Below are 27,419 nucleotides of genomic sequence, written 5' to 3'. Positions count from 1 at the left end.
TTTCATTCCTAAAAAATGCCTCAGCTATAAAACATCTTTTAGTTTTTATTACTTTTATTTCATTAATAGGTTTCAATTTAACCAAAATCCATTGTAATGTTATTAAAGTGTCTAGTTTCAAATGATGTTCTATGGTAGTTTTATTCGATTAATATTTGATATTGTTATGTTAGAATCAGAACAATTTTTAAACAATGGTAATGTCTTAGTATAATGAAAAATATGAATTTTATATTTTCGTACGAGAGTATTTATTTGTTACAATAATTTTACATTGAAATTCAACAAAACATCTGGTAGACTTTTACTATCTATTATTGCTTATCATGATTATTATTTCTTATCATCTGTTATAAGTTTATATTTCATATCTTTTTGCATTAATACGTTTGTATTTGTAGTTAATTTTCAACCGTAAGATTCTTTAAAAAATTTTCCAATATGAATGTAGTTTGTCTGTTAGTTTTTGTTTGATTTCTCACTATTCTTAGTTATACTGTGTTTTCCACGTGCTAGTTGTCAAAGAAAGGTTTTCGTACACCTTGTGGTGTGTGGTAGTGACAATTTATCATCCAACCATTTTACATATTTAACTGAATACATTTTTTCAGATGCAAGTTCAGCAGATCACTCAAAGCATGATCAGACATGAATGATCATTCATACCACTTGGGAAAGTATCGACATCCTGTTTTGAAATCCAACAAGAAGACACTGATAGTTATAATGGTGTTATGCTTTGTACGTGTATTGGTTATTGAATGTTAATGATAGTAAATTAATATGAGTGAACCAAAATGTTAGTGCCATGAAATGCTGACCATTAGATTAAGCAAATGATTCAAATTTTCTATTATTAACATTCATATATTTCATTTATGCTTCTACTTGATAAACACTATTAAACACGTTTTTATATGATTATTTTGACAAATGTAACAAATTCATATTTTTAATTCCTCGTAAAACACTCAATTCTCATGTTAATCCCATCAAATCCAGATTGTCAGATTAAGAGAGTAATTCTAATTTCCTATTATTAGCTTTCATACATTTAATTTAGGCTGATACTTCATAAACACTATAAAACATGTCTTTCATTAAAATCTAGACAAATATTACAAATATATATATATATTCTTTTTTAATATGAAAAGCAGCAATTTTAGGTTTTTGTACAAGTGTATTTTTAATTTACACTTCTTTTACATTAAAATTCAACTAATCACTCTGCTAGATTTGTACTATCTTTTATTATTTTGTAATTATTTCTCATAACTTTATACGTATTTAATTGACTACATGTTTTAGATGGCAGTACACAAGGTCACTCAAGGGCTGCTCAGACGTGAATTCTCATACCACCAGGGAATATAACATCTTATGTTGAAAATTAACTAGAAGATACTGATAATTATTATGTTTTTTATGCAATGTACGTGTAATGGTTGTTGAATGTAATTGATAGTAAATTAATAGTAGTGTAGTGATTGCAATATGTTTGAAATCTGAATAAAGGATTGGTAAACAACTGTAGCTTGTAATTTTCATTCCTAAAAAATGCCTCAGCTATAAAACATCTTTTAGTTTTTATTACTTTTATTTCATTAATAGGTTTCAATTTAACCAAAATCCATTGTAATGTTATTTAAAGTGTCTAGTTTCAAATGATGTTCTATGGTAGTTTTATTCGATTAATATTTGATATTGTTTATGTTAGAATCAGAACAATTTTTAAACAATGGTAATGTCTTAGTATAATGAAAAATATGAATTTTATATTTTCGTACGAGAGTATTTATTGTTACAATAATTTTACATTGAAATTCAACAAAACATCTGGTAGACTTTTACTATCTATTATTGCTTATCATGATTATTATTTCTTATCATCTGTTATAAGTTTATATTTCATATCTTTTTGCATTAATACGTTTGTATTTGTAGTTAATTTTCAACCGTAAGATTCTTTAAAAAATTTTCCAATATGAATGTAGTTTGTCTGTTAGTTTTTGTTTGATTTCTCACTATTCTTAGTTATACTGTGTTTTCCACGTGCTAGTTGTCAAAGAAAGGTTTTCGTACACCTTGTGGTGTGTGGTAGTGACAATTTATCATCCAACCATTTTACATATTTAACTGAATACATTTTTCAGATGCAAGTTCAGCAGATCACTCAAAGCATGATCAGACATGAATATCATTCATACCACTTGGGAAAGTATCGACATCCTGTTTTGAAATCCAACAAGAAGACACTGATAGTTATAATGGTGTTATGCTTTGTACGTGTATTGGTTATTGAATGTTAATGATAGTAAATTAATATGAGTGAACCAAAATGTTAGTGCCATGAAATGCTGACCATTAGATTAAGCAAATGATTCAAATTTTCTATTATTAACATTCATATATTTCATTTATGCTTCTACTTGATAAACACTATTAAACACGTTTTTATATGATATTTTGACAAATGTAACAAATTCATATTTTTAATTCCTCGTAAAACACTCAATTCTCATGTTAATCCCATCAAATCCAGATTGTCAGATTAAGAGAGTAATTCTAATTTCCTATTATTAGCTTTCATACATTTAATTTAGGCTGATACTTCATAAACACTATAAAACATGTTTCATTAAAACTCTAGACAAATATTACAAATATATATATATATTTTTTTAATATTGAAAAGCAGCAATTTTAGGTTTTTGTACAAGTGTATTTTTATTTACACTTCTTTTACATTAAAATTCAACTAATCACTCTGCTAGATTTGTACTATCTTTTATTATTTTGTAATTATTTCTCATAACTTTATACGTATTTAATTGACTACATGTTTTTAGATGGCAGTACACAAGGTCACTCAAGGGCTGCTCAGACGTGAATTCTCATACCACCAGGGAATATAACAACATCTTATGTTGAAAATTAACTAGAAGATACTGATAATTATTATGGTTTTATGCAATGTACGTGTAATGGTTGTTGAATGTAATTGATAGTAAATTAATAGTAGTGTAGTGATTGCAATATGTTTGAAATCTGAATAAAGGATTGGTAAACAACTGTAGCTTGTAATTTTCATTCCTAAAAAATGCCTCAGCTATAAAACATCTTTTAGTTTTTATTACTTTTATTTCATTAATAGGTTTCAATTTAACCAAAATCCATTGTAATGTTATTTAAAGTGTCTAGTTTCAAATGATGTTTATGGTAGTTTTATTCGATTAATATTTGATATTGTTATGTTCGAATCAGAACAATTTTTAAACAATGGTAATGTGTAGTATAATGAAAAATATGAATTTTATATTTTCGTACGAGAGTATTTATTTGTTACAATAATTTTACATTGAAATTCAACAAAACATCTGGTAGACTTTTACTATCTATTATTGCTTATCATGATTATTATTTCTTATCATCTGTTATAAGTTTATATTTCATATCTTTTTGCATTAATACGTTTGTATTTGTAGTTAATTTTCAACCGTAAGATTCTTTAAAAAATTTTCCAATATGAATGTAGTTTGTCTGTTAGTTTTTGTTTGATTTCTCACTATTCTTAGTTATACTGTGTTTTCCACGTGCTAGTTGTCAAAGAAAGGTTTTCGTACACCTTGTGGTGTGTGGTAGTGACAATTTATCATCCAACCATTTACATATTTAACTGAATACATTTTTTCAGATGCAAGTTCAGCAGATCACTCAAAGCATGATCAGACATGAATTATCATTCATACCACTTGGGAAAGTATCGACATCCTGTTTTGAAATCCAACAAGAAGACACTGATAGTTATAATGGTGTTATGCTTTGTACGTGTATTGGTTATTGAATGTTAATGATAGTAAATTAATATGAGTGAACCAAAATGTTAGTGCCATGAAATGCTGACCATTAGATTAAGCAAATGATTCAAATTTTCTATTATTAACTTTCATATATTTCATTTATGCTTCTACTTGATAAACACTATTAAACACGTTTTTATATGATAATTTTGACAAATGTAACAAATTCATATTTTAATTCCTCGTAAAACACTCAATTCTCATGTTAATCCCATCAAATCCAGATTGTCAGATTAAGAGAGTAATTCTAATTTCCTATTATTAGCTTTCATACATTTAATTTAGGCTGATACTTCATAAACACTATAAAACATGTCTTTCATTAAAACTCTAGACAAATATTACAAATATATATATATATTCTTTTTAATATTAAAAGCAGCAATTTTAGGTTTTTGTACAAGTGTATTTTTAATTTACACTTCTTTTACATTAAAATTCAACTAATCACTCTGCTAGATTTGTACTATCTTTATTATTTTGTAATTATTTCTCATAACTTTATACGTATTTAATTGACTACATGTTTTTAGATGGCAGTACACAAGGTCACTCAAGGGCTGCTCAGACGTGAATTCTCATACCACCAGGGAATATAACAACATCTTATGTTGAAAATTAACTAGAAGATACTGATAATTATTATGGTTTTATGCAATGTACGTGTAATGGTTGTTGAATGTAATTGATAGTAAATTAATAGTAGTGTAGTGATTGCAATATGTTTGAAATCTGAATAAAGGATTGGTAAACAACTGTAGCTTGTAATTTTCATTCCTAAAAAATGCCTCAGCTATAAAACATCTTTTAGTTTTTATTACTTTTATTTCATTAATAGGTTTCAATTTAACCAAAATCCATTGTAATGTTATTTAAAGTGTCTAGTTTCAAATGATGTTTTATGGTAGTTTATTCGATTAATATTTGATATTGTTATGTTAGAATCAGAACAATTTTTAAACAATGGTAATGTCTTAGTATAATGAAAAAAATGAATTTTATATTTTCGTACGAGAGTATTTATTTGTTACAATAATTTTACATTGAAATTCAACAAAACATCTGGTAGACTTTTACTATCTATTATTGCTTAATCAATGATTATATTTCTTCTTATCATCTTGTTATAGATTTTATATTTCATATCTTTTTGCATTATACGTTTGTTATTTTTATTAATTGTCAAACCGTAAGACTTCTTTAAAAAATTTTCCACATATTTGATGTAGTTTGTCTGTTAGTTTTTGTTTGATTTCTCACTATTCTTAGTTATACTGTGTTTTCACTTGCTAGTTGTCAAAGAAAGGTTTTCGTACACCTTGGGTGTGTGGTAGTGACAATTTATCATACAACCATTTTACATATTTAACTGAATACATTTTTTCAGATGCAAGTTCAGGCAGATCACGCAAAGCATGATCAGACATGATTATCATTCATACCACTTGGGAAAGTAGTCGCCATCCTGTTTTGAATCCAACAAGAAGACACTGATAGTTATAATGGTGTTATGCTTTGTACGTGTATTGGTTATTGAATGTTAATGATAGTAAATTAATATGAGGTGAACCAAAATGTTAGTGCCATGAAATGCTGACCATTAGATTAAGCAAATGATTCAAATTATCTATTATTAACTTTCATATATTTCATTTATGCTTCTACTTGATAAACACTATTAAACACTGTTTTTATATGACAATTTTTACAAATGTAACAAATCATATTTTAATTCCTCGTAAAACACTCAATTCTCATGTTAATCCCATCAAATCCAGATTGTCAGATTAAGAGAGTAATTCTAATTTCCTATTATTAGCTTTCATACATTTAATTTAGGCTGATACTTCATAAACACTATAAAACATGTCTTTCATTAAAACTCTAGACAAATATTACAAATATATATATATATTCTTTTTAATATTTAAAAGCAGCAATTTTAGGTTTTTGTACAAGTGTATTTTTAATTTACACTTCTTTTACATTAAAATTCAACTAATCACTCTGCTAGATTTGTACTATCTTTTATATTTTGTAATTATTTCTCATAACTTTATACGTATTTAATTGACTACATGTTTTTAGATGGCAGTACACAAGGTCACTCAAGGGCTGCTCAGACGTGAATTCTCATACCACCAGGGAATATAACAACATCTTATGTTGAAAATTAACTAGAAGATACTGATAATTATTATGGTTTTATGCAATGTACGTGTAATGGTTGTTGAATGTAATTGATAGTAAATTAATAGTAGTGTAGTGATTGCAATATGTTTGAAATCTGAATAAAGGATTGGTAAACAACTGTAGCTTGTAATTTTCATTCCTAAAAAATGCCTCAGCTATAAAACATCTTTTAGTTTTTATTACTTTTATTTCATTAATAGGTTTCAATTTAACCAAAATCCATTGTAATGTTATTTAAAGTGACTAGTTTCAAATGATGTTTTATGGTAGTTTTATTCGATTAATATTTGATATTGTTATGTTCGAATCAGAACAATTTTTAAACAATGGTAATGTGTTAGTATAATGAAAAAATATGAATTTTATATTTTCGTACGAGAGTATTTATTTTACAATAATTTTACATTGAAATTCAACAAAACATCTGGTAGACTTTTACTATCTATTATTGCTTATCATGATTATTATTTCTTATCATCTGTTATAAGTTTATATTTCATATCTTTTTGCATTAATACGTTTGTATTTGTAGTTAATTTTCAACCGTAAGATTCTTTAAAAAATTTTCCAATATGAATGTAGTTTGTCTGTTAGTTTTTGTTTGATTTCTCACTATTCTTAGTTATACTGTGTTTTCCACGTGCTAGTTGTCAAAGAAAGGTTTTCGTACACCTTGTGGTGTGTGGTAGTGACAATTTATCATCCAACCATTTTACATATTTAACTGAATACATTTTTTCAGATGCAAGTTCAGCAGATCACTCAAAGCATGATCAGACATGAATGATCATTCATACCACTTGGGAAAGTATCGACATCCTGTTTTGAAATCCAACAAGAAGACACTGATAGTTATAATGGTGTTATGCTTTGTACGTGTATTGGTTATTGAATGTTAATGATAGTAAATTAATATGAGTGAACCAAAATGTTAGTGCCATGAAATGCTGACCATTAGATTAAGCAAATGATTCAAATTTTCTATTATTAACATTCATATATTTCATTTATGCTTCTACTTGATAAACACTATTAAACACGTTTTTATATGATTATTTTGACAAATGTAACAAATTCATATTTTTAATTCCTCGTAAAACACTCAATTCTCATGTTAATCCCATCAAATCCAGATTGTCAGATTAAGAGAGTAATTCTAATTTCCTATTATTAGCTTTCATACATTTAATTTAGGCTGATACTTCATAAACACTATAAAACATGTCTTTCATTAAAATTTAAGACAAATATTACAAATATATATATATATTCGTTTTAATATTGAAAAGCAGCAATTTTAGGTTTTTGTACAAGTGTATTTTTAATTTACACTTCTTTTACATTAAAATTCAACTAATCACTCTGCTAGATTTGTACTATCTTTTATTATTTTGTAATTATTTCTCATAACTTTATACGTATTTAATTGACTACATGTTTTTAGATGGCAGTACACAAGGTCACTCAAGGGCTGCTCAGACGTGAATTCTCATACCACCAGGGAATATAACAACATCTTATGTTGAAAATTAACTAGAAGATACTGATAATTATTATGGTTTTATGCAATGTACGTGTAATGGTTGTTGAATGTAATTGATAGTAAATTAATAGTAGTGTAGTGATTACAATATGTTTGAAATCTGAATAAAGGATTGGTAAACAACTGTAGCTTGTAATTTTCATTCCTAAAAAATGCCTCAGCTATAAAACATCTTTTAGTTTTTATTACTTTTATTTCATTAATAGGTTTCAATTTAACCAAAATCCATTGTAATGTTATTTAAAGTGTCTAGTTTCAAATGATGTTCTATGGTAGTTTTATTAGATTAATATTTGATATTGTTATGTTCGAATCAGAACAATTTTTAAACAATGGTAATGTCTTTGTATAATGAAAAATATGAATTTTATATTTTCGTACGAGAGTATTTATTTGTTACAATAATTTTACATTGAAATTCAACAAAACATCTGGTAGACTTTTACTATCTATTATTGCTTATCATGATTATTATTTCTTATCATCTGTTATAAGTTTATATTTCATATCTTTTTGCATTAATACGTTTGTATTTGTAGTTAATTTTCAACCGTAAGATTCTTTAAAAAATTTTCCAATATGAATGTAGTTTGTCTGTTAGTTTTTGTTTGATTTCTCACTATTCTTAGTTATACTGTGTTTTCCACGTGCTAGTTGTCAAAGAAAGGTTTTCGTACTCCTTGTGGTGTGTGGTAGTGACAATTTATCATCCAACCATTTTACATATTTAACTGAATACATTTTTTCAGATGCAAGTTCAGCAGATCACTCAAAGCATGATCAGACATGAATGATCATTCATACCACTTGGGAAAGTATCGACATCCTGTTTTGAAATCCAACAAGAAGACACTGATAGTTATAATGGTGTTATGCTTTGTACGTGTATTGGTTATTGAATGTTAATGATAGTAAATTAATATGAGTGAACCAAAATGTTAGTGCCATGAAATGCTGACCATTAGATTAAGCAAATGATTCAAATTTTCTATTATTAACTTTCATATATTTCATTTATGCTTCTTCTTGAAAAACACTATTAAACATGTTTTTATATGATAATTTTGACAAATGTAACAAATTCATATTTTTAATTCCTCGTAAAACACTCAATTCTCATGTTAATCCCATCAAATCCAGATTGTCAGATTAAGAGAGTAATTCTAATTTCCTATTATTAGCTTTCATACATTTAATTTAGGCTGATACTTCATAAACACTATAAAACATGTCTTTCATTAAAACTCTAGACAAATATTACAAATATATATATATATTCTTTTTAATATTGAAAAGCAGCAATTTTAGGTTTTTGTACAAGTGTATTTTTAATTTACACTTCTTTTACATTAAAATTCAACTAATCACTCTGCTAGATTTGTACTATCTTTTATTATTTTGTAATTATTTCTCATAACTTTATACGTATTTAATGACTACATGTTTTTAGATGGCAGTACACAAGGTCACTCAAGGGCTGCTCAGACGTGAATTCTCATACCACCAGGGAATATAACAACATCTTATGTTGAAAATTAACTAGAAGATACTGATAATTATTATGGTTTTATGCAACGTACGTGTAATGGTTGTTGAATGTAATTGATAGTAAATTAATAGTAGTGTAGTGATTGCAATATGTTTGAAATCTGAATAAAGGATTGGTAAACAACTGTAGCTTGTAATTTTCATTCCTAAAAAATGCCTCAGCTATAAAACATCTTTTAGTTTTTATTACTTTTATTTCATTAATAGGTTTCAATTTAACCAAAATCCATTGTAATGTTATTTAAAGTGTCTAGTTTCAAATGATGTTCTATGGTAGTTTTATTCGATTAATATTTGATATTGTTATGTTCGAATCAGAACAATTTTTAAACAATGGTAATGTCTTTGTATAATGAAAAATATGAATTTTATATTTTCGTACGAGAGTATTTATTTGTTACAATAATTTTACATTGAAATTCAACAAAACATCTGGTAGACTTTTACTATCTATTATTGCTTATCATGATTATTATTTCCTATCATCTGTTATAAGTTTATATTTCATATCTTTTTGCATTAATACGTTTGTATTTGTAGTTAATTTTCAACCGTAAGATTCTTTAAAAAATTTTCCAATATGAATGTAGTTTGTCTGTTAGTTTTTGTTTGATTTCTCACTATTCTTAGTTATACTGTGTTTTCCACGTGCTAGTTGTCAAAGAAAGGTTTTCGTACACCTTGTGGTGTGTGGTAGTGACAATTTATCATCCAACCATTTTACATATTTAACTGAATACATTTTTTCAGATGCAAGTTCAGCAGATCACTCAAAGCATGATCAGACATGAATGATCATTCATACCACTTGGGAAAGTATCGACATCCTGTTTTGAAATCCAACAAGAAGACACTGATAGTTATAATGGTGTTATGCTTTGTACGTGTATTGGTTATTGAATGTTAATGATAGTAAATTAATATGAGTGAACCAAAATGTTAGTGCCATGAAATGCTGACCATTAGATTAAGCAAATGATTCAAATTTTCTATTATTAACATTCATATATTTCATTTATGCTTCTACTTGATAAACACTATTAAACACGTTTTTATATGATTATTTTGACAAATGTAACAAATTCATATTTTTAATTCCTCGTAAAACACTCAATTCTCATGTTAATCCCATCAAATCCAGATTGTCAGATTAAGAGAGTAATTCTAATTTCCTATTATTAGCTTTCATACATTTAATTTAGGCTGATACTTCATAAACACTATAAAACATGTCTTTCATTAAAACTCTAGACAAATATTACAAATATATATATATATTCTTTTTAATATTGAAAAGCAGCAATTTTAGGTTTTTGTACAAGTGTATTTTTAATTTACACTTCTTTTACATTAAAATTCAACTAATCACTCTGCTAGATTTGTACTATCTTTTATTATTTTGTAATTATTTCTCATAACTTTATACGTATTTAATGACTACATGTTTTTAGATGGCAGTACACAAGGTCACTCAAGGGCTGCTCAGACGTGAATTCTCATACCACCAGGGAATATAACAACATCTTATGTTGAAAATTAACTAGAAGATACTGATAATTATTATGGTTTTATGCAACGTACGTGTAATGGTTGTTGAATGTAATTGATAGTAAATTAATAGTAGTGTAGTGATTGCAATATGTTTGAAATCTGAATAAAGGATTGGTAAACAACTGTAGCTTGTAATTTTCATTCCTAAAAAATGCCTCAGCTATAAAACATCTTTTAGTTTTTATTACTTTTATTTCATTAATAGGTTTCAATTTAACCAAAATCCATTGTAATGTTATTTAAAGTGTCTAGTTTCAAATGATGTTCTATGGTAGTTTTATTCGATTAATATTTGATATTGTTATGTTCGAATCAGAACAATTTTTAAACAATGGTAATGTCTTTGTATAATGAAAAATATGAATTTTATATTTTCGTACGAGAGTATTTATTTGTTACAATAATTTTACATTGAAATTCAACAAAACATCTGGTAGACTTTTACTATCTATTATTGCTTATCACTGATTATTATTTCCTATCATCTGTTATAAGTTTATATTTCATATCTTTTTGCATTAATACGTTTGTATTTGTAGTTAATTTTCAACCGTAAGATTCTTTAAAAAATTTTCCAATATGAATGTAGTTTGTCTGTTAGTTTTTGTTTGATTTCTCACTATTCTTAGTTATACTGTGTTTTCCACGTGCTAGTTGTCAAAGAAAGGTTTTCGTACACCTTGTGGTGTGTGGTAGTGACAATTTATCATCCAACCATTTTACATATTTAACTGAATACATTTTTTCAGATGCAAGTTCAGCAGATCACTCAAAGCATGATCAGACATGAATGATCATTCATACCACTTGGGAAAGTATCGACATCCTGTTTTGAAATCCAACAAGAAGACACTGATAGTTATAATGGTGTTATGCTTTGTACGTGTATTGGTTATTGAATGTTAATGATAGTAAATTAATATGAGTGAACCAAAATGTTAGTGCCATGAAATGCTGACCATTAGATTAAGCAAATGATTCAAATTTTCTATTATTAACATTCATATATTTCATTTATGCTTCTACTTGATAAACACTATTAAACACGTTTTTATATGATTATTTTGACAAATGTAACAAATTCATATTTTTAATTCCTCGTAAAACACTCAATTCTCATGTTAATCCCATCAAATCCAGATTGTCAGATTAAGAGAGTAATTCTAATTTCCTATTATTAGCTTTCATACATTTAATTTAGGCTGATACTTCATAAACACTATAAAACATGTCTTTCATTAAAACTCTAGACAAATATTACAAATATATATATATATTCTTTTTAATATTGAAAAGCAGCAATTTTAGGTTTTTGTACAAGTGTATTTTTAATTTACACTTCTTTTACATTAAAATTCAACTAATCACTCTGCTAGATTTGTACTATCTTTTATTATTTTGTAATTATTTCTCATAACTTTATACGTATTTAATTGACTACATGTTTTTAGATGGCAGTACACAAGGTCACTCAACGGCTGCTCAGACGTGAATTCTCATACCACCAGGGAATATAACAACATCTTATGTTGAAAATTAACTAGAAGATACTGATAATTATTATGGTTTTATGCAATGTACGTGTAATGGTTGTTAAATGTAATTGATAGTAAATTAATAGTAGTGTAGTGATTGCAATATGTTTGAAATCTGAATAAAGGATTGGTAAAAAACTGTAGCTTGTAATTTTCATTCCTAAAAAATGCCTCAGCTATAAAACATCTTTTAGTTTTTATTACTTTTATTTCATTAATAGGTTTCAATTTAACCAAAATCCATTGTAATGTTATTTAAAGTGACTAGTTTCAAATGATGTTTTATGGTAGTTTTATTCGATTAATATTTGATATTGTTATGTTCGAATCAGAACAATTTTTAAACAATGGTAATGTGTTAGTATAATGAAAAAAATGAATTTGATATTTTCGTACGAGAGTATTTATTTACAATAATTTTACATTGAAATTCAACAAAACATCTGGTAGACTTTTACTATCTATTATTGCTTATCATGATTATTATTTCTTATCATCTGTTATAAGTTTATATTTCATATCTTTTTGCATTAATACGTTTGTATTTGTAGTTAATTTTCAACCGTAAGATTCTTTAAAAAATTTTCCAATTTGAATGTAGTTTGTCGGTTAGTTTTTGTTTGATTTCTAACTATTCTTAGTTGTACTGTGTTTTCCACGTGCTAGTTGTCAAAGAAAGGTTTTCGTACACCTTGTGGTGTGTGGTAGTGACAATTTATCATCCAACCATTTTACATATTTAACTGAATACATTTTTTCAGATGCAAGTTCAGCAGATCACTCAAAGCATGATCAGACATGAATTATCATTCATACCACTTGGGAAAGTATCGACATCCTGTTTTGAAATCCAACAAGAAGACACTGATAGTTATAATGGTGTTATGCTTTGTACGTGTATTGGTTATTGAATGTTAATGATAGTAAATTAATATGAGTGAACCAAAATGTTAGTGCCATGAAATGCTGACCATTAGATTAAGCAAATGATTCAAATTATCTATTATTAACTTTCATATATTTCATTTATGCTTCTACTTGATAAACACTATTAAACATGTTTTTATATGACAATTTTTACAAATGTAACAAATTCATATTTTTAATTCCTCGTAAAACACTCAATTCTCATGTTAATCCCATCAAATCCAGATTGTCAGATTAAGAGAGTAATTCTAATTTCCTATTATTAGCTTTCATACATTTAATTTAGGCTGATACTTCATAAACACTATAAAACATGTCTTTCATTAAAACTCTAGACAAATATTACAAATATATATATATATTCTTTTTAATATTTAAAAGCAGCAATTTTAGGTTTTTGTACAAGTGTATTTTTAATTTACACTTCTTTTACATTAAAATTCAACTAATCACTCTGCTAGATTTGTACTATCTTTTAATATTTTGTAATTATTTCTCATAACTTTATACGTATTTAATTGACTACATGTTTTTAGATGGCAGTACACAAGGTCACTCAAGGGCTGCTCAGACGTGAATTCTCATACCACCAGGGAATATAACAACATCTTATGTTGAAAATTAACTAGAAGATACTGATAATTATTATGGTTTTATGCAATGTACGTGTAATGGTTGTTGAATGTAATTGATAGTAAATTAATAGTAGTGTAGTGATTACAATATGTTTGAAATCTGAATAAAGGATTGGTAAACAACTGTAGCTTGTAATTTTCATTCCTAAAAAATGCCTCAGCTATAAAACATCTTTTAGTTTTTATTACTTTTATTTCATTAATAGGTTTCAATTTAACCAAAATCCATTGTAATGTTATTTAAAGTGACTAGTTTCAAATGATGTTTTATGGTAGTTTTATTCGATTAATATTTGATATTGTTATGTTCGAATCAGAACAATTTTTAAACAATGGTAATGTGTTAGTATAATGAAAAAAATGAATTTGATATTTTCGTACGAGAGTATTTATTTACAATAATTTTACATTGAAATTCAACAAAACATCTGGTAGACTTTTACTATCTATTATTGCTTATCATGATTATTATTTCTTATCATCTGTTATAAGTTTATATTTCATATCTTTTTGCATTAATACGTTTGTATTTGTAGTTAATTTTCAACCGTAAGATTCTTTAAAAAATTTTCCAATATGAATGTAGTTTGTCTGTTAGTTTTTGTTTGATTTCTCACTATTCTTAGTTATACTGTGTTTTCCACGTGCTAGTTGTCAAAGAAAGGTTTTCGTACACCTTGTGGTGTGTGGTAGTGACAATTTATCATCCAACCATTTTACATATTTAACTGAATACATTTTTTCAGATGCAAGTTCAGCAGATCACTCAAAGCATGATCAGACATGAATTATCATTCATACCACTTGGGAAAGTATCGACATCCTGTTTTGAAATCCAACAAGAAGACACTGATAGTTATAATGGTGTTATGCTTTGTACGTGTATTGGTTATTGAATGTTAATGATAGTAAATTAATATGAGTGAACCAAAATGTTAGTGCCATGAAATGCTGACCATTAGATTAAGCAAATGATTCAAATTATCTATTATTAACTTTCATATATTTCATTTATGCTTCTACTTGATAAACACTATTAAACATGTTTTTATATGACAATTTTTACAAATGTAACAAATTCATATTTTTAATTCCTCGTAAAACACTCAATTCTCATGTTAATCCCATCAAATCCAGATTGTCAGATTAAGAGAGTAATTCTAATTTCCTATTATTAGCTTTCATACATTTAATTTAGGCTGATACTTCATAAACACTATAAAACATGTCTTTCATTAAAACTCTAGACAAATATTACAAATATATATATATATTCTTTTTAATATTTAAAAGCAGCAATTTTAGGTTTTTGTACAAGTGTATTTTTAATTTACACTTCTTTTACATTAAAATTCAACTAATCACTCTGCTAGATTTGTACTATCTTTTAATATTTTGTAATTATTTCTCATAACTTTATACGTATTTAATTGACTACATGTTTTTAGATGGCAGTACACAAGGTCACTCAAGGGCTGCTCAGACGTGAATTCTCATACCACCAGGGAATATAACAACATCTTATGTTGAAAATTAACTAGAAGATACTGATAATTATTATGGTTTTATGCAATGTACGTGTAATGGTTGTTGAATGTAATTGATAGTAAATTAATAGTAGTGTAGTGATTACAATATGTTTGAAATCTGAATAAAGGATTGGTAAACAACTGTAGCTTGTAATTTTCATTCCTAAAAAATGCCTCAGCTATAAAACATCTTTTAGTTTTTATTACTTTTATTTCATTAATAGGTTTCAATTTAACCAAAATCCATTGTAATGTTATTTAAAGTGACTAGTTTCAAATGATGTTTTATGGTAGTTTTATTCGATTAATATTTGATATTGTTATGTTCGAATCAGAACAATTTTTAAACAATGGTAATGTGTTAGTATAATGAAAAAAATGAATTTGATATTTTCGTACGAGAGTATTTATTTACAATAATTTTACATTGAAATTCAACAAAACATCTGGTAGACTTTTACTATCTATTATTGCTTATCATGATTATTATTTCTTATCATCTGTTATAAGTTTATATTTCATATCTTTTTGCATTAATACGTTTGTATTTGTAGTTAATTTTCAACCGTAAGATTCTTTAAAAAATTTTCCAATATGAATGTAGTTTGTCTGTTAGTTTTTGTTTGATTTCTCACTATTCTTAGTTATACTGTGTTTTCCACGTGCTAGTTGTCAAAGAAAGGTTTTCGTACACCTTGTGGTGTGTGGTAGTGACAATTTATCATCCAACCATTTTACATATTTAACTGAATACATTTTTTCAGATGCAAGTTCAGCAGATCACTCAAAGCATGATCAGACATGAATTATCATTCATACCACTTGGGAAAGTATCGACATCCTGTTTTGAAATCCAACAAGAAGACACTGATAGTTATAATGGTGTTATGCTTTGTACGTGTATTGGTTATTGAATGTTAATGATAGTAAATTAATATGAGTGAACCAAAATGTTAGTGCCATGAAATGCTGACCATTAGATTAAGCAAATGATTCAAATTATCTATTATTAACTTTCATATATTTCATTTATGCTTCTACTTGATAAACACTATTAAACATGTTTTTATATGACAATTTTTACAAATGTAACAAATTCATATTTTTAATTCCTCGTAAAACACTCAATTCTCATGTTAATCCCATCAAATCCAGATTGTCAGATTAAGAGAGTAATTCTAATTTCCTATTATTAGCTTTCATACATTTAATTTAGGCTGATACTTCATAAACACTATAAAACATGTCTTTCATTAAAACTCTAGACAAATATTACAAATATATATATATATTCTTTTTAATATTTAAAAGCAGCAATTTTAGGTTTTTGTACAAGTGTATTTTTAATTTACACTTCTTTTACATTAAAATTCAACTAATCACTCTGCTAGATTTGTACTATCTTTTATATTTTGTAATTATTTCTCATAACTTTATACGTATTTAATTGACTACATGTTTTTAGATGGCAGTACACAAGGTCACTCAAGGGCTGCTCAGACGTGAATTCTCATACCACCAGGGAATATAACAACATCTTATGTTGAAAATTAACTAGAAGATACTGATAATTATTATGGTTTTATGCAATGTACGTGTAATGGTTGTTGAATGTAATTGATAGTAAATTAATAGTAGTGTAGTGATTACAATATGTTTGAAATCTGAATAAAGGATTGGTAAACAACTGTAGCTTGTAATTTTCATTCCTAAAAAATGCCTCAGCTATAAAACATCTTTTAGTTTTTATTACTTTTATTTCATTAATAGGTTTCAATTTAACCAAAATCCATTGTAATGTTATTTAAAGTGTCTAGTTTCAAATGATGTTCTATGGTAGTTTTATTCGATTAATATTTGATATTGTTATGTTCGAATCAGAACAATTTTTAAACATGGTAATGTGTTAGTATAATGAAAAATATGAATTTTATATTTTCGTACGAGAGTATTTATTTGTTACAATAATTTTACATTGAAATTCAACAAAACATCTGGTAGACTTTTACTATCTATTATTGCTTATCATGATTATTATTTCTTATCATCTGTTATAAGTTTATATTTCATATCTTTTTGCATTAATACGTTTGTATTTGTAGTTAATTTTCAACCGTAAGATTCTTTAAAAAATTTTCCAATATGAATGTAGTTTGTCTGTTAGTTTTTGTTTGATTTCTCACTATTCTTAGTTATACTGTGTTTTCCACGTGCTAGTTGTCAAAGAAAGGTTTTCGTACACCTTGTGGTGTGTGGTAGTGACAATTTATCATCCAACCATTTTACATATTTAACTGAATACATTTTTTCAGATGCAAGTTCAGCAGATCACTCAAAGCATGATCAGACATGAATTATCATTCATACCACTTGGGAAAGTATCGACATCCTGTTTTGAAATCCAACAAGAAGACACTGATAGTTATAATGGTGTTATGCTTTGTACGTGTATTGGTTATTGAATGTTAATGATAGTAAATTAATATGAGTGAACCAAAATGTTAGTGCCATGAAATGCTGACCATTAGATTAAGCAAATGATTCAAATTTTCTATTATTAACATTCATATATTTCATTTATGCTTCTACTTGATAAACACTATTAAACACGTTTTTATATGATTATTTTGACAAATGTAACAAATTCATATTTTTAATTCCTCGTAAAACACTCAATTCTCATGTTAATCCCATCAAATCCAGATTGTCAGATTAAGAGAGTAATTCTAATTTCCTATTATTAGCTTTCATACATTTAATTTAGGCTGATACTTCATAAACACTATAAAACATGTCTTTCATTAAAATTTAAGACAAATATTACAAATATATATATATATTCGTTTTAATATTGAAAAGCAGCAATTTTAGGTTTTTGTACAAGTGTATTTTTAATTTACACTTCTTTTACATTAAAATTCAACTAATCACTCTGCTAGATTTGTACTATCTTTTATTATTTTGTAATTATTTCTCATAACTTTATACGTATTTAATTGACTACATGTTTTTAGATGGCAGTACACAAGGTCACTCAAGGGCTGCTCAGACGTGAATTCTCATACCACCAGGGAATATAACATCTTATGTTGAAAATTAACTAGAAGATACTGATAATTATTATGGTTTTATGCAATGTATGTGTAATGGTTGTTGAATGTAATTGATAGTAAATTAATAGTAGTGTAGTGATTGCAATATGTTTGAAATCTGAATAAAGGATTGGTAAACAACTGTAGCTTGTAATTTTCATTCCTAAAAAATGCCTCAGCTATAAAACATCTTTTAGTTTTTATTACTTTTATTTCATTAATAGGTTTCAATTTAACCAAAATCCATTGTAATGTTATTTAAAGTGTCTAGTTTCAAATGATGTTCTATGGTAGTTTTATTCGATTAATATTTGATATTGTTATGTTAGAATCAGAACAATTTTTAAACAATGGTAATGTCTTAGTATAATGAAAAATATGAATTTTATATTTTCGTACGAGAGTATTTATTTGTTACAATAATTTTACATTGAAATTCAACAAAACATCTGGTAGACTTTTACTATCTATTATTGCTTATCATGATTATTATTTCTTATCATCTGTTATAAGTTTATATTTCATATCTTTTTGCATTAATACGTTTGTATTTGTAGTTAATTTTCAACCGTAAGATTCTTTAAAAAATTTTCCAATATGAATGTAGTTTGTCTGTTAGTTTTTGTTTGATTTCTCACTATTCTTAGTTATACTGTGTTTTCCACGTGCTAGTTGTCAAAGAAAGGTTTTCGTACACCTTGTGGTGTGTGGTAGTGACAATTTATCATCCAACCATTTTACATATTTAACTGAATACATTTTTTCAGATGCAAGTTCAGCAGATCACTCAAAGCATGATCAGACATGAATGATCATTCATACCACTTGGGAAAGTATCGACATCCTGTTTTGAAATCCAACAAGAAGACACTGATAGTTATAATGGTGTTATGCTTTGTACGTGTATTGGTTATTGAATGTTAATGATAGTAAATTAATATGAGTGAACCAAAATGTTAGTGCCATGAAATGCTGACCATTAGATTAAGCAAATGATTCAAATTTTCTATTATTAACATTCATATATTTCATTTATGCTTCTACTTGATAAACACTATTAAACACGTTTTTATATGATAATTTTGACAAATGTAACAAATTCATATTTTTAATTCCTCGTAAAACACTCAATTCTCATGTTAATCCCATCAAATCCAGATTGTCAGATTAAGAGAGTAATTCTAATTTCCTATTATTAGCTTTCATACATTTAATTTAGGCTGATACTTCATAAACACTATAAAACATGTCTTTCATTAAAACTCTAGACAAATATTACAAATATATATATATATTCTTTTTAATATTGAAAAGCAGCAATTTTAGGTTTTTGTACAAGTGTATTTTTAATTTACACTTCTTTTACATTAAAATTCAACTAATCACTCTGCTAGATTTGTACTATCTTTTATTATTTTGTAATTATTTCTCATAACTTTATACGTATTTAATTGACTACATGTTTTTAGATGGCAGTACACAAGGTCACTCAACGGCTGCTCAGACGTGAATTCTCATACCACCAGGGAATATAACAACATCTTATGTTGAAAATTAACTAGAAGATACTGATAATTATTATGGTTTTATGCAATGTACGTGTAATGGTTGTTAAATGTAATTGATAGTAAATTAATAGTAGTGTAGTGATTGCAATATGTTTGAAATCTGAATAAAGGATTGGTAAACAACTGTAGCTTGTAATTTTCATTCCTAAAAAATGCCTCAGCTATAAAACATCTTTTAGTTTTTATTACTTTTATTTCATTAATAGGTTTCAATTTAACCAAAATCCATTGTAATGTTATTTAAAGTGACTAGTTTCAAATGATGTTTTATGGTAGTTTTATTCGATTAATATTTGATATTGTTATGTTCGAATCAGAACAATTTTTAAACAATGGTAATGTGTTAGTATAATGAAAAAAATGAATTTGATATTTTCGTACGAGAGTATTTATTTACAATAATTTTACATTGAAATTCAACAAAACATCTGGTAGACTTTTACTATCTATTATTGCTTATCATGATTATTATTTCTTATCATCTGTTATAAGTTTATATTTCATATCTTTTTGCATTAATACGTTTGTATTTGTAGTTAATTTTCAACCGTAAGATTCTTTAAAAAATTTTCCAATTTGAATGTAGTTTGTCGGTTAGTTTTTGTTTGATTTCTAACTATTCTTAGTTGTACTGTGTTTTCCACGTGCTAGTTGTCAAAGAAAGGTTTTCGTACACCTTGTGGTGTGTGGTAGTGACAATTTATCATCCAACCATTTTACATATTTAACTGAATACATTTTTTCAGATGCAAGTTCAGCAGATCACTCAAAGCATGATCAGACATGAATTATCATTCATACCACTTGGGAAAGTATCGACATCCTGTTTTGAAATCCAACAAGAAGACACTGATAGTTATAATGGTGTTATGCTTTGTACGTGTATTGGTTATTGAATGTTAATGATAGTAAATTAATATGAGTGAACCAAAATGTTAGTGCCATGAAATGCTGACCATTAGATTAAGCAAATGATTCAAATTATCTATTATTAACTTTCATATATTTCATTTATGCTTCTACTTGATAAACACTATTAAACATGTTTTTATATGACAATTTTTACAAATGTAACAAATTCATATTTTTAATTCCTCGTAAAACACTCAATTCTCATGTTAATCCCATCAAATCCAGATTGTCAGATTAAGAGAGTAATTCTAATTTCCTATTATTAGCTTTCATACATTTAATTTAGGCTGATACTTCATAAACACTATAAAACATGTCTTTCATTAAAACTCTAGACAAATATTACAAATATATATATATATTCTTTTTAATATTTAAAAGCAGCAATTTTAGGTTTTTGTACAAGTGTATTTTTAATTTACACTTCTTTTACATTAAAATTCAACTAATCACTCTGCTAGATTTGTACTATCTTTTAATATTTTGTAATTATTTCTCATAACTTTATACGTATTTAATTGACTACATGTTTTTAGATGGCAGTACACAAGGTCACTCAAGGGCTGCTCAGACGTGAATTCTCATACCACCAGGGAATATAACAACATCTTATGTTGAAAATTAACTAGAAGATACTGATAATTATTATGGTTTTATGCAATGTACGTGTAATGGTTGTTAAATGTAATTGATAGTAAATTAATAGTAGTGTAGTGATTGCAATATGTTTGAAATCTGAATAAAGGATTGGTAAAAAACTGTAGCTTGTAATTTTCATTCCTAAAAAATGCCTCAGCTATAAAACATCTTTTAGTTTTTATTACTTTTATTTCATTAATAGGTTTCAATTTAACCAAAATCCATTGTAATGTTATTTAAAGTGACTAGTTTCAAATGATGTTTTATGGTAGTTTTATTCGATTAATATTTGATATTGTTATGTTCGAATCAGAACAATTTTTAAACAATGGTAATGTGTTAGTATAATGAAAAAAATGAATTTGATATTTTCGTACGAGAGTATTTATTTACAATAATTTTACATTGAAATTCAACAAAACATCTGGTAGACTTTTACTATCTATTATTGCTTATCATGATTATTATTTCTTATCATCTGTTATAAGTTTATATTTCATATCTTTTTGCATTAATACGTTTGTATTTGTAGTTAATTTTCAACCGTAAGATTCTTTAAAAAATTTTCCAATTTGAATGTAGTTTGTCGGTTAGTTTTTGTTTGATTTCTAACTATTCTTAGTTGTACTGTGTTTTCCACGTGCTAGTTGTCAAAGAAAGGTTTTCGTACACCTTGTGGTGTGTGGTAGTGACAATTTATCATCCAACCATTTTACATATTTATCTGAATACATTTTTTCAGATGCAAGTTCAGCAGATCACTCAAAGCATGATCAGACATGAATTATCATTCATACCACTTGGGAAAGTATCGACATCCTGTTTTGAAATCCAACAAGAAGACACTGATAGTTATAATGGTGTTATGCTTTGTACGTGTATTGGTTATTGAATGTTAATGATAGTAAATTAATATGAGTGAACCAAAATGTTAGTGCCATGAAATGCTGACCATTAGATTAAGCAAATGATTCAAATTATCTATTATTAACTTTCATATATTTCATTTATGCTTCTACTTGATAAACACTATTAAACATGTTTTTATATGACAATTTTTACAAATGTAACAAATTCATATTTTTAATTCCTCGTAAAACACTCAATTCTCATGTTAATCCCATCAAATCCAGATTGTCAGATTAAGAGAGTAATTCTAATTTCCTATTATTAGCTTTCATACATTTAATTTAGGCTGATACTTCATAAACACTATAAAACATGTCTTTCATTAAAACTCTAGACAAATATTACAAATATATATATATATTCTTTTTAATATTTAAAAGCAGCAATTTTAGGTTTTTGTACAAGTGTATTTTTAATTTACACTTCTTTTACATTAAAATTCAACTAATCACTCTGCTAGATTTGTACTATCTTTTAATATTTTGTAATTATTTCTCATAACTTTATACGTATTTAATTGACTACATGTTTTTAGATGGCAGTACACAAGGTCACTCAAGGGCTGCTCAGACGTGAATTCTCATACCACCAGGGAATATAACAACATCTTATGTTGAAAATTAACTAGAAGATACTGATAATTATTATGGTTTTATGCAATGTACGTGTAATGGTTGTTGAATGTAATTGATAGTAAATTAATAGTAGTGTAGTGATTACAATATGTTTGAAATCTGAATAAAGGATTGGTAAACAACTGTAGCTTGTAATTTTCATTCCTAAAAAATGCCTCAGCTATAAAACATCTTTTAGTTTTTATTACTTTTATTTCATTAATAGGTTTCAATTTAACCAAAATCCATTGTAATGTTATTTAAAGTGACTAGTTTCAAATGATGTTTTATGGTAGTTTTATTCGATTAATATTTGATATTGTTATGTTCGAATCAGAACAATTTTTAAACAATGGTAATGTGTTAGTATAATGAAAAAAATGAATTTGATATTTTCGTACGAGAGTATTTATTTTACAATAATTTTACATTGAAATTCAACAAAACATCTGGTAGACTTTTACTATCTATTATTGCTTATCATGATTATTATTTCTTATCATCTGTTATAAGTTTATATTTCATATCTTTTTGCATTAATACGTTTGTATTTGTAGTTAATTTTCAACCGTAAGATTCTTTAAAAAATTTTCCAATATGAATGTAGTTTGTCTGTTAGTTTTTGTTTGATTTCTCACTATTCTTAGTTATACTGTGTTTTCCACGTGCTAGTTGTCAAAGAAAGGTTTTCGTACACCTTGTGGTGTGTGGTAGTGACAATTTATCATCCAACCATTTTACATATTTAACTGAATACATTTTTTCAGATGCAAGTTCAGCAGATCACTCAAAGCATGATCAGACATGAATTATCATTCATACCACTTGGGAAAGTATCGACATCCTGTTTTGAAATCCAACAAGAAGACACTGATAGTTATAATGGTGTTATGCTTTGTACGTGTATTGGTTATTGAATGTTAATGATAGTAAATTAATATGAGTGAACCAAAATGTTAGTGCCATGAAATGCTGACCATTAGATTAAGCAAATGATTCAAATTATCTATTATTAACTTTCATATATTTCATTTATGCTTCTACTTGATAAACACTATTAAACATGTTTTTATATGATAATTTAGACAAATGTAACAAATTCTAATTCAATTCATAAGTTTGTATAGCCAATTGAACTGTAGCATTACTATATTCTTTCACTTTGTCAAACTGACGTATGCTGAACAACATTTCGCGTTTTTTAAGTTATTTATAGTTATAATTCATAAGCAATCAACATAATAATATAAGTATAAAGCAATCATAAATATAGTATTCATAAACTATTCAGGATATTATTAGGGACTAGGGTATGTATAGATTAGGGTGTCCAGACGTCCCGTTTTATATGGGAAAGTACCGTATTTCAAAAGTTTGTCCCGTTGTCCCGACATATGCTTCTGGGTTGCTATATTGTCCTGTTTTTTAAAAATATGACTATTTTCATAAAATAGAAAATATGTAAATAAAATTAAAGATAATATCTTCATCTATCCGTACTAAATATCAATTACGGTCTACGGAGTAAATGTATGTCGTATATAATTATGCATTTGTAGAATAATGATGTTTTTGCTAAATTATTATGATTAGCAATTAGTAATAGTTTATACTTATAAAGTTATAAGTACAAAAAAATATTTATATTTTTAAAATTGTGATTAAATATCCAAAAAATATTATTTTAGGAAGTTACATTTGTTAGTTATCAATTATTATTAAGATTTAAGACTTTAAATATTTAAGCATTTCATCAAAAATAGATGTTTATTCATAATAAAAAAATTCTTATCCTTGTCCCGTATTTTATATTTTCATGTCTAATAGATTTTCTTCGCAAGCAGCTATTTCTTGGCGTGTGTGTAATTGTATTTAATAAAACCATGTTCCCAGTGGCGTAATGTGGAATTGGTTCTGGGATGGGATTTGGATATAAGTTTATACTATCATTCTAGCATTCACAAGAAAATAACGATAATTCCCTCATTTGTAGGAAAATAACGTTAATTACCAATGTAACAAAATTTACCGTAACACGTGGATAGATTATTAATTAAAAAAAAGAAACACTGACCATTTAAGACCTAGAAATATACATATACATACTTATTGGCTATTAATATATATGTTTAGTGACTGGTACCTTATATGATGCAATAATACGATTGTATTGGTAGGTATTCAATAGTTGATCGTTTTTAGCTAGTTGTTTATAAAATATTTTTTTATTTTCATCGTGTACTAGCTAGCACCCCGGTGCGTGTTTTTACGAAATAACTATATAGGTACCCGGTCTACGCGCGATGTACTCACTATTATTCGTACATGAATTTTATTGTTGTTAACTATTTGCACCTGCTTATTTTGTATTGAAATCGTAATTATTATGTTTTACGAACATCTATGATTTTTATATATATATATTTTATGTTCTTTGGTATACTTACTCGTAAACTTGACCCTGGCCAATGCATTTGCCTATAATACCTGCATTATAATGATATTGTCGCAGTCTTGGACATAGTCCGCTGGAACCGCGGTTCTCGGTCTGCCTTAATTTTCAAGTCCACGGCATGGGAATAGTAAGGAAGTACAATATTCCGAAGTATGACTATTATTAAAGCTTAAATTATTATTATCTAGTGGTTCTTCGGTACAATTCGCCAAGAAGGGGGTGTGAATGATCACGCAGTTACAGTATAGCCTTTTTACAATTATACTTTAAATGTTATATATTAACAGTGTATTGATACCTCCCAAATTAGAAACCCGCATCATAGAAAATAATAAACCTTAAAACTTTTTCTTGATCACATTAAAACAATTTATTATAATCCGAAAAAAATAAATCATATTATTACATATTATATTCCGTGAAAAGCTGAACTTTCCAATTCAACATGATGACCGGAGTTTTTATAATATCCAGTGATCACAATAATTATTTTTTAGCTCCTGTAATCGATTGTGTAATATAATATAATGTCTCAGGGTATTTGTGTAAACAAATTTTATGCTATTTTAAATTTTTGACATAATTATGTCATTTTGCAATAAAACAATTTAATTTGTGTCCATATGAGACGGTTGTGTACCGTGTACCTACCTACTGAGCAAGCACGTAGCTAGAATATTTCTACTAGGGGGGGCCAATAGTTTTTAGCCCTTTTATCATTTTCCATTATTTTTCCCAATGAAATACTTGTAGGGGGCTTTTCCCTCACACTAATCATTAGGTAGTATGCCATACAAAGAATCTTATTTATTTATATTTATAATTTACTTTTGGTTAGTAGTCGATTAAAAAGAAATGTTTTCTCAACAAGTGTACCTAATGAAGTATTACAAAAAATATATAGTACCTAAATTAAAAAAAAACCAACGATTATCCGTATCTAAAAATAACAAAAACTAAAACCAGCAAAACCGACCATTAAATTAAATTTATAGTTGATTTTTTATGGCCCATGTACTGTTATATATATCATATTTAAACTTGACTTCAATAAAGTATTTTGAAATATTTTTGTTAACTCAATAAGAGAGTGAAGTAAAATGAATAAATATAAGTAAGGAGATGTTTTAAATAATTTTTAGGATAATATGATTTGTAGTATGCTCCAAATATATTTAACAAAACAATTTAAATTTAAAATAGCTGTAACTTAAAAACTATTTAGACAAATACAGCTTTGAAAACGTAGTATTATAGCTACAATTATTAAGTTTTAGTCACACGTTTAAATAACAGTGGACAGTGGTATTAGTATTTATAAACAGATGTTTTTGCACTTACCCTGTATCAAGGTACAAGTGCGACTTTATTTTATATTTTTACATTTTTAATAGTTAAAATTGTTTAAGAATATTTTTCACAATTTTGACGGTGGATTTAGATGTAACACTCCCATATAATTATATTGCAATAATCATCATATTTTTAAGTTAATTATTTCTAAAGAAATTGACAGTTGAAGACATTAGCGGCTCGTGGCTTGGACGACGGGACAATAGCACCCCTCCCCCACTAAAATTAATTAAAAGAAGAAAATTAATTTATATTTTTAGTTTTATATTTTTAAAAAAATAATTTTTATTAAAACTGCAATTTTTAAATTTCTAATACCTATATTTTGTCGTATGCGAACATTAAATTTGTTTCCCACAGATGCTAGGAGCATATTGGTACGCATGCACACACGAGCAGTGTCTATGGTCTGGACGACCGGCAGATTCGTCCAAAAGTAATTCTGAACACGTACATGGATCCGATGGCACTGCAATCGTGTGCGTGCGGGTACGTTTAAACTGCGATCTTATTGTAGGGTCTGGACGACCGGCAGCGTAGTTCATACAGTAAA

The 27,419-nt window shown here is 26.9% G+C and overlaps 1 long non-coding RNA gene across 7 annotated transcripts; it reads left to right on the top strand.

Annotated features, from left to right (window-relative positions):
* The first annotated feature begins 725 nt into the window (after positions 1–725).
* Positions 726–27,419, top strand: LOC113558896. 7 transcript variants are annotated; one of them, XR_003405749.1, is made up of 28 exons: positions 2,198–2,285; positions 2,853–2,978; positions 3,698–3,827; positions 4,397–4,522; positions 6,799–6,928; positions 7,501–7,626; positions 8,349–8,478; positions 9,050–9,175; positions 9,898–10,027; positions 10,599–10,724; positions 11,448–11,577; positions 12,150–12,275; positions 12,995–13,124; positions 13,697–13,822; positions 14,542–14,671; positions 15,244–15,369; positions 16,089–16,218; positions 16,790–16,915; positions 17,637–17,766; positions 18,339–18,461; positions 19,184–19,313; positions 19,886–20,011; positions 20,731–20,860; positions 21,433–21,558; positions 22,278–22,407; positions 22,980–23,105; positions 23,826–23,955; positions 27,227–27,419. It is a non-coding gene; the product is annotated as an uncharacterized LOC113558896 (long non-coding RNA). The 7 variants fall into 7 exon arrangements; XR_003405750.1 differs by lacking the exons at positions 2,198–2,285; positions 27,227–27,419 and adding an exon at positions 726–741 and having other exon boundaries at positions 23,826–24,552; XR_003405748.1 differs by lacking the exon at positions 27,227–27,419 and having other exon boundaries at positions 23,826–24,551.

The sequence above is a fragment of the Rhopalosiphum maidis genome, chromosome 3, assembly GCF_003676215.2.
Source record: "Rhopalosiphum maidis isolate BTI-1 chromosome 3, ASM367621v3, whole genome shotgun sequence".
Lineage (NCBI taxonomy): Eukaryota > Metazoa > Arthropoda > Insecta > Hemiptera > Aphididae > Rhopalosiphum > Rhopalosiphum maidis.
Note: the sequence above shows the minus strand (reverse complement) of the source record. Positions and strands in the feature narration are given on the sequence as shown.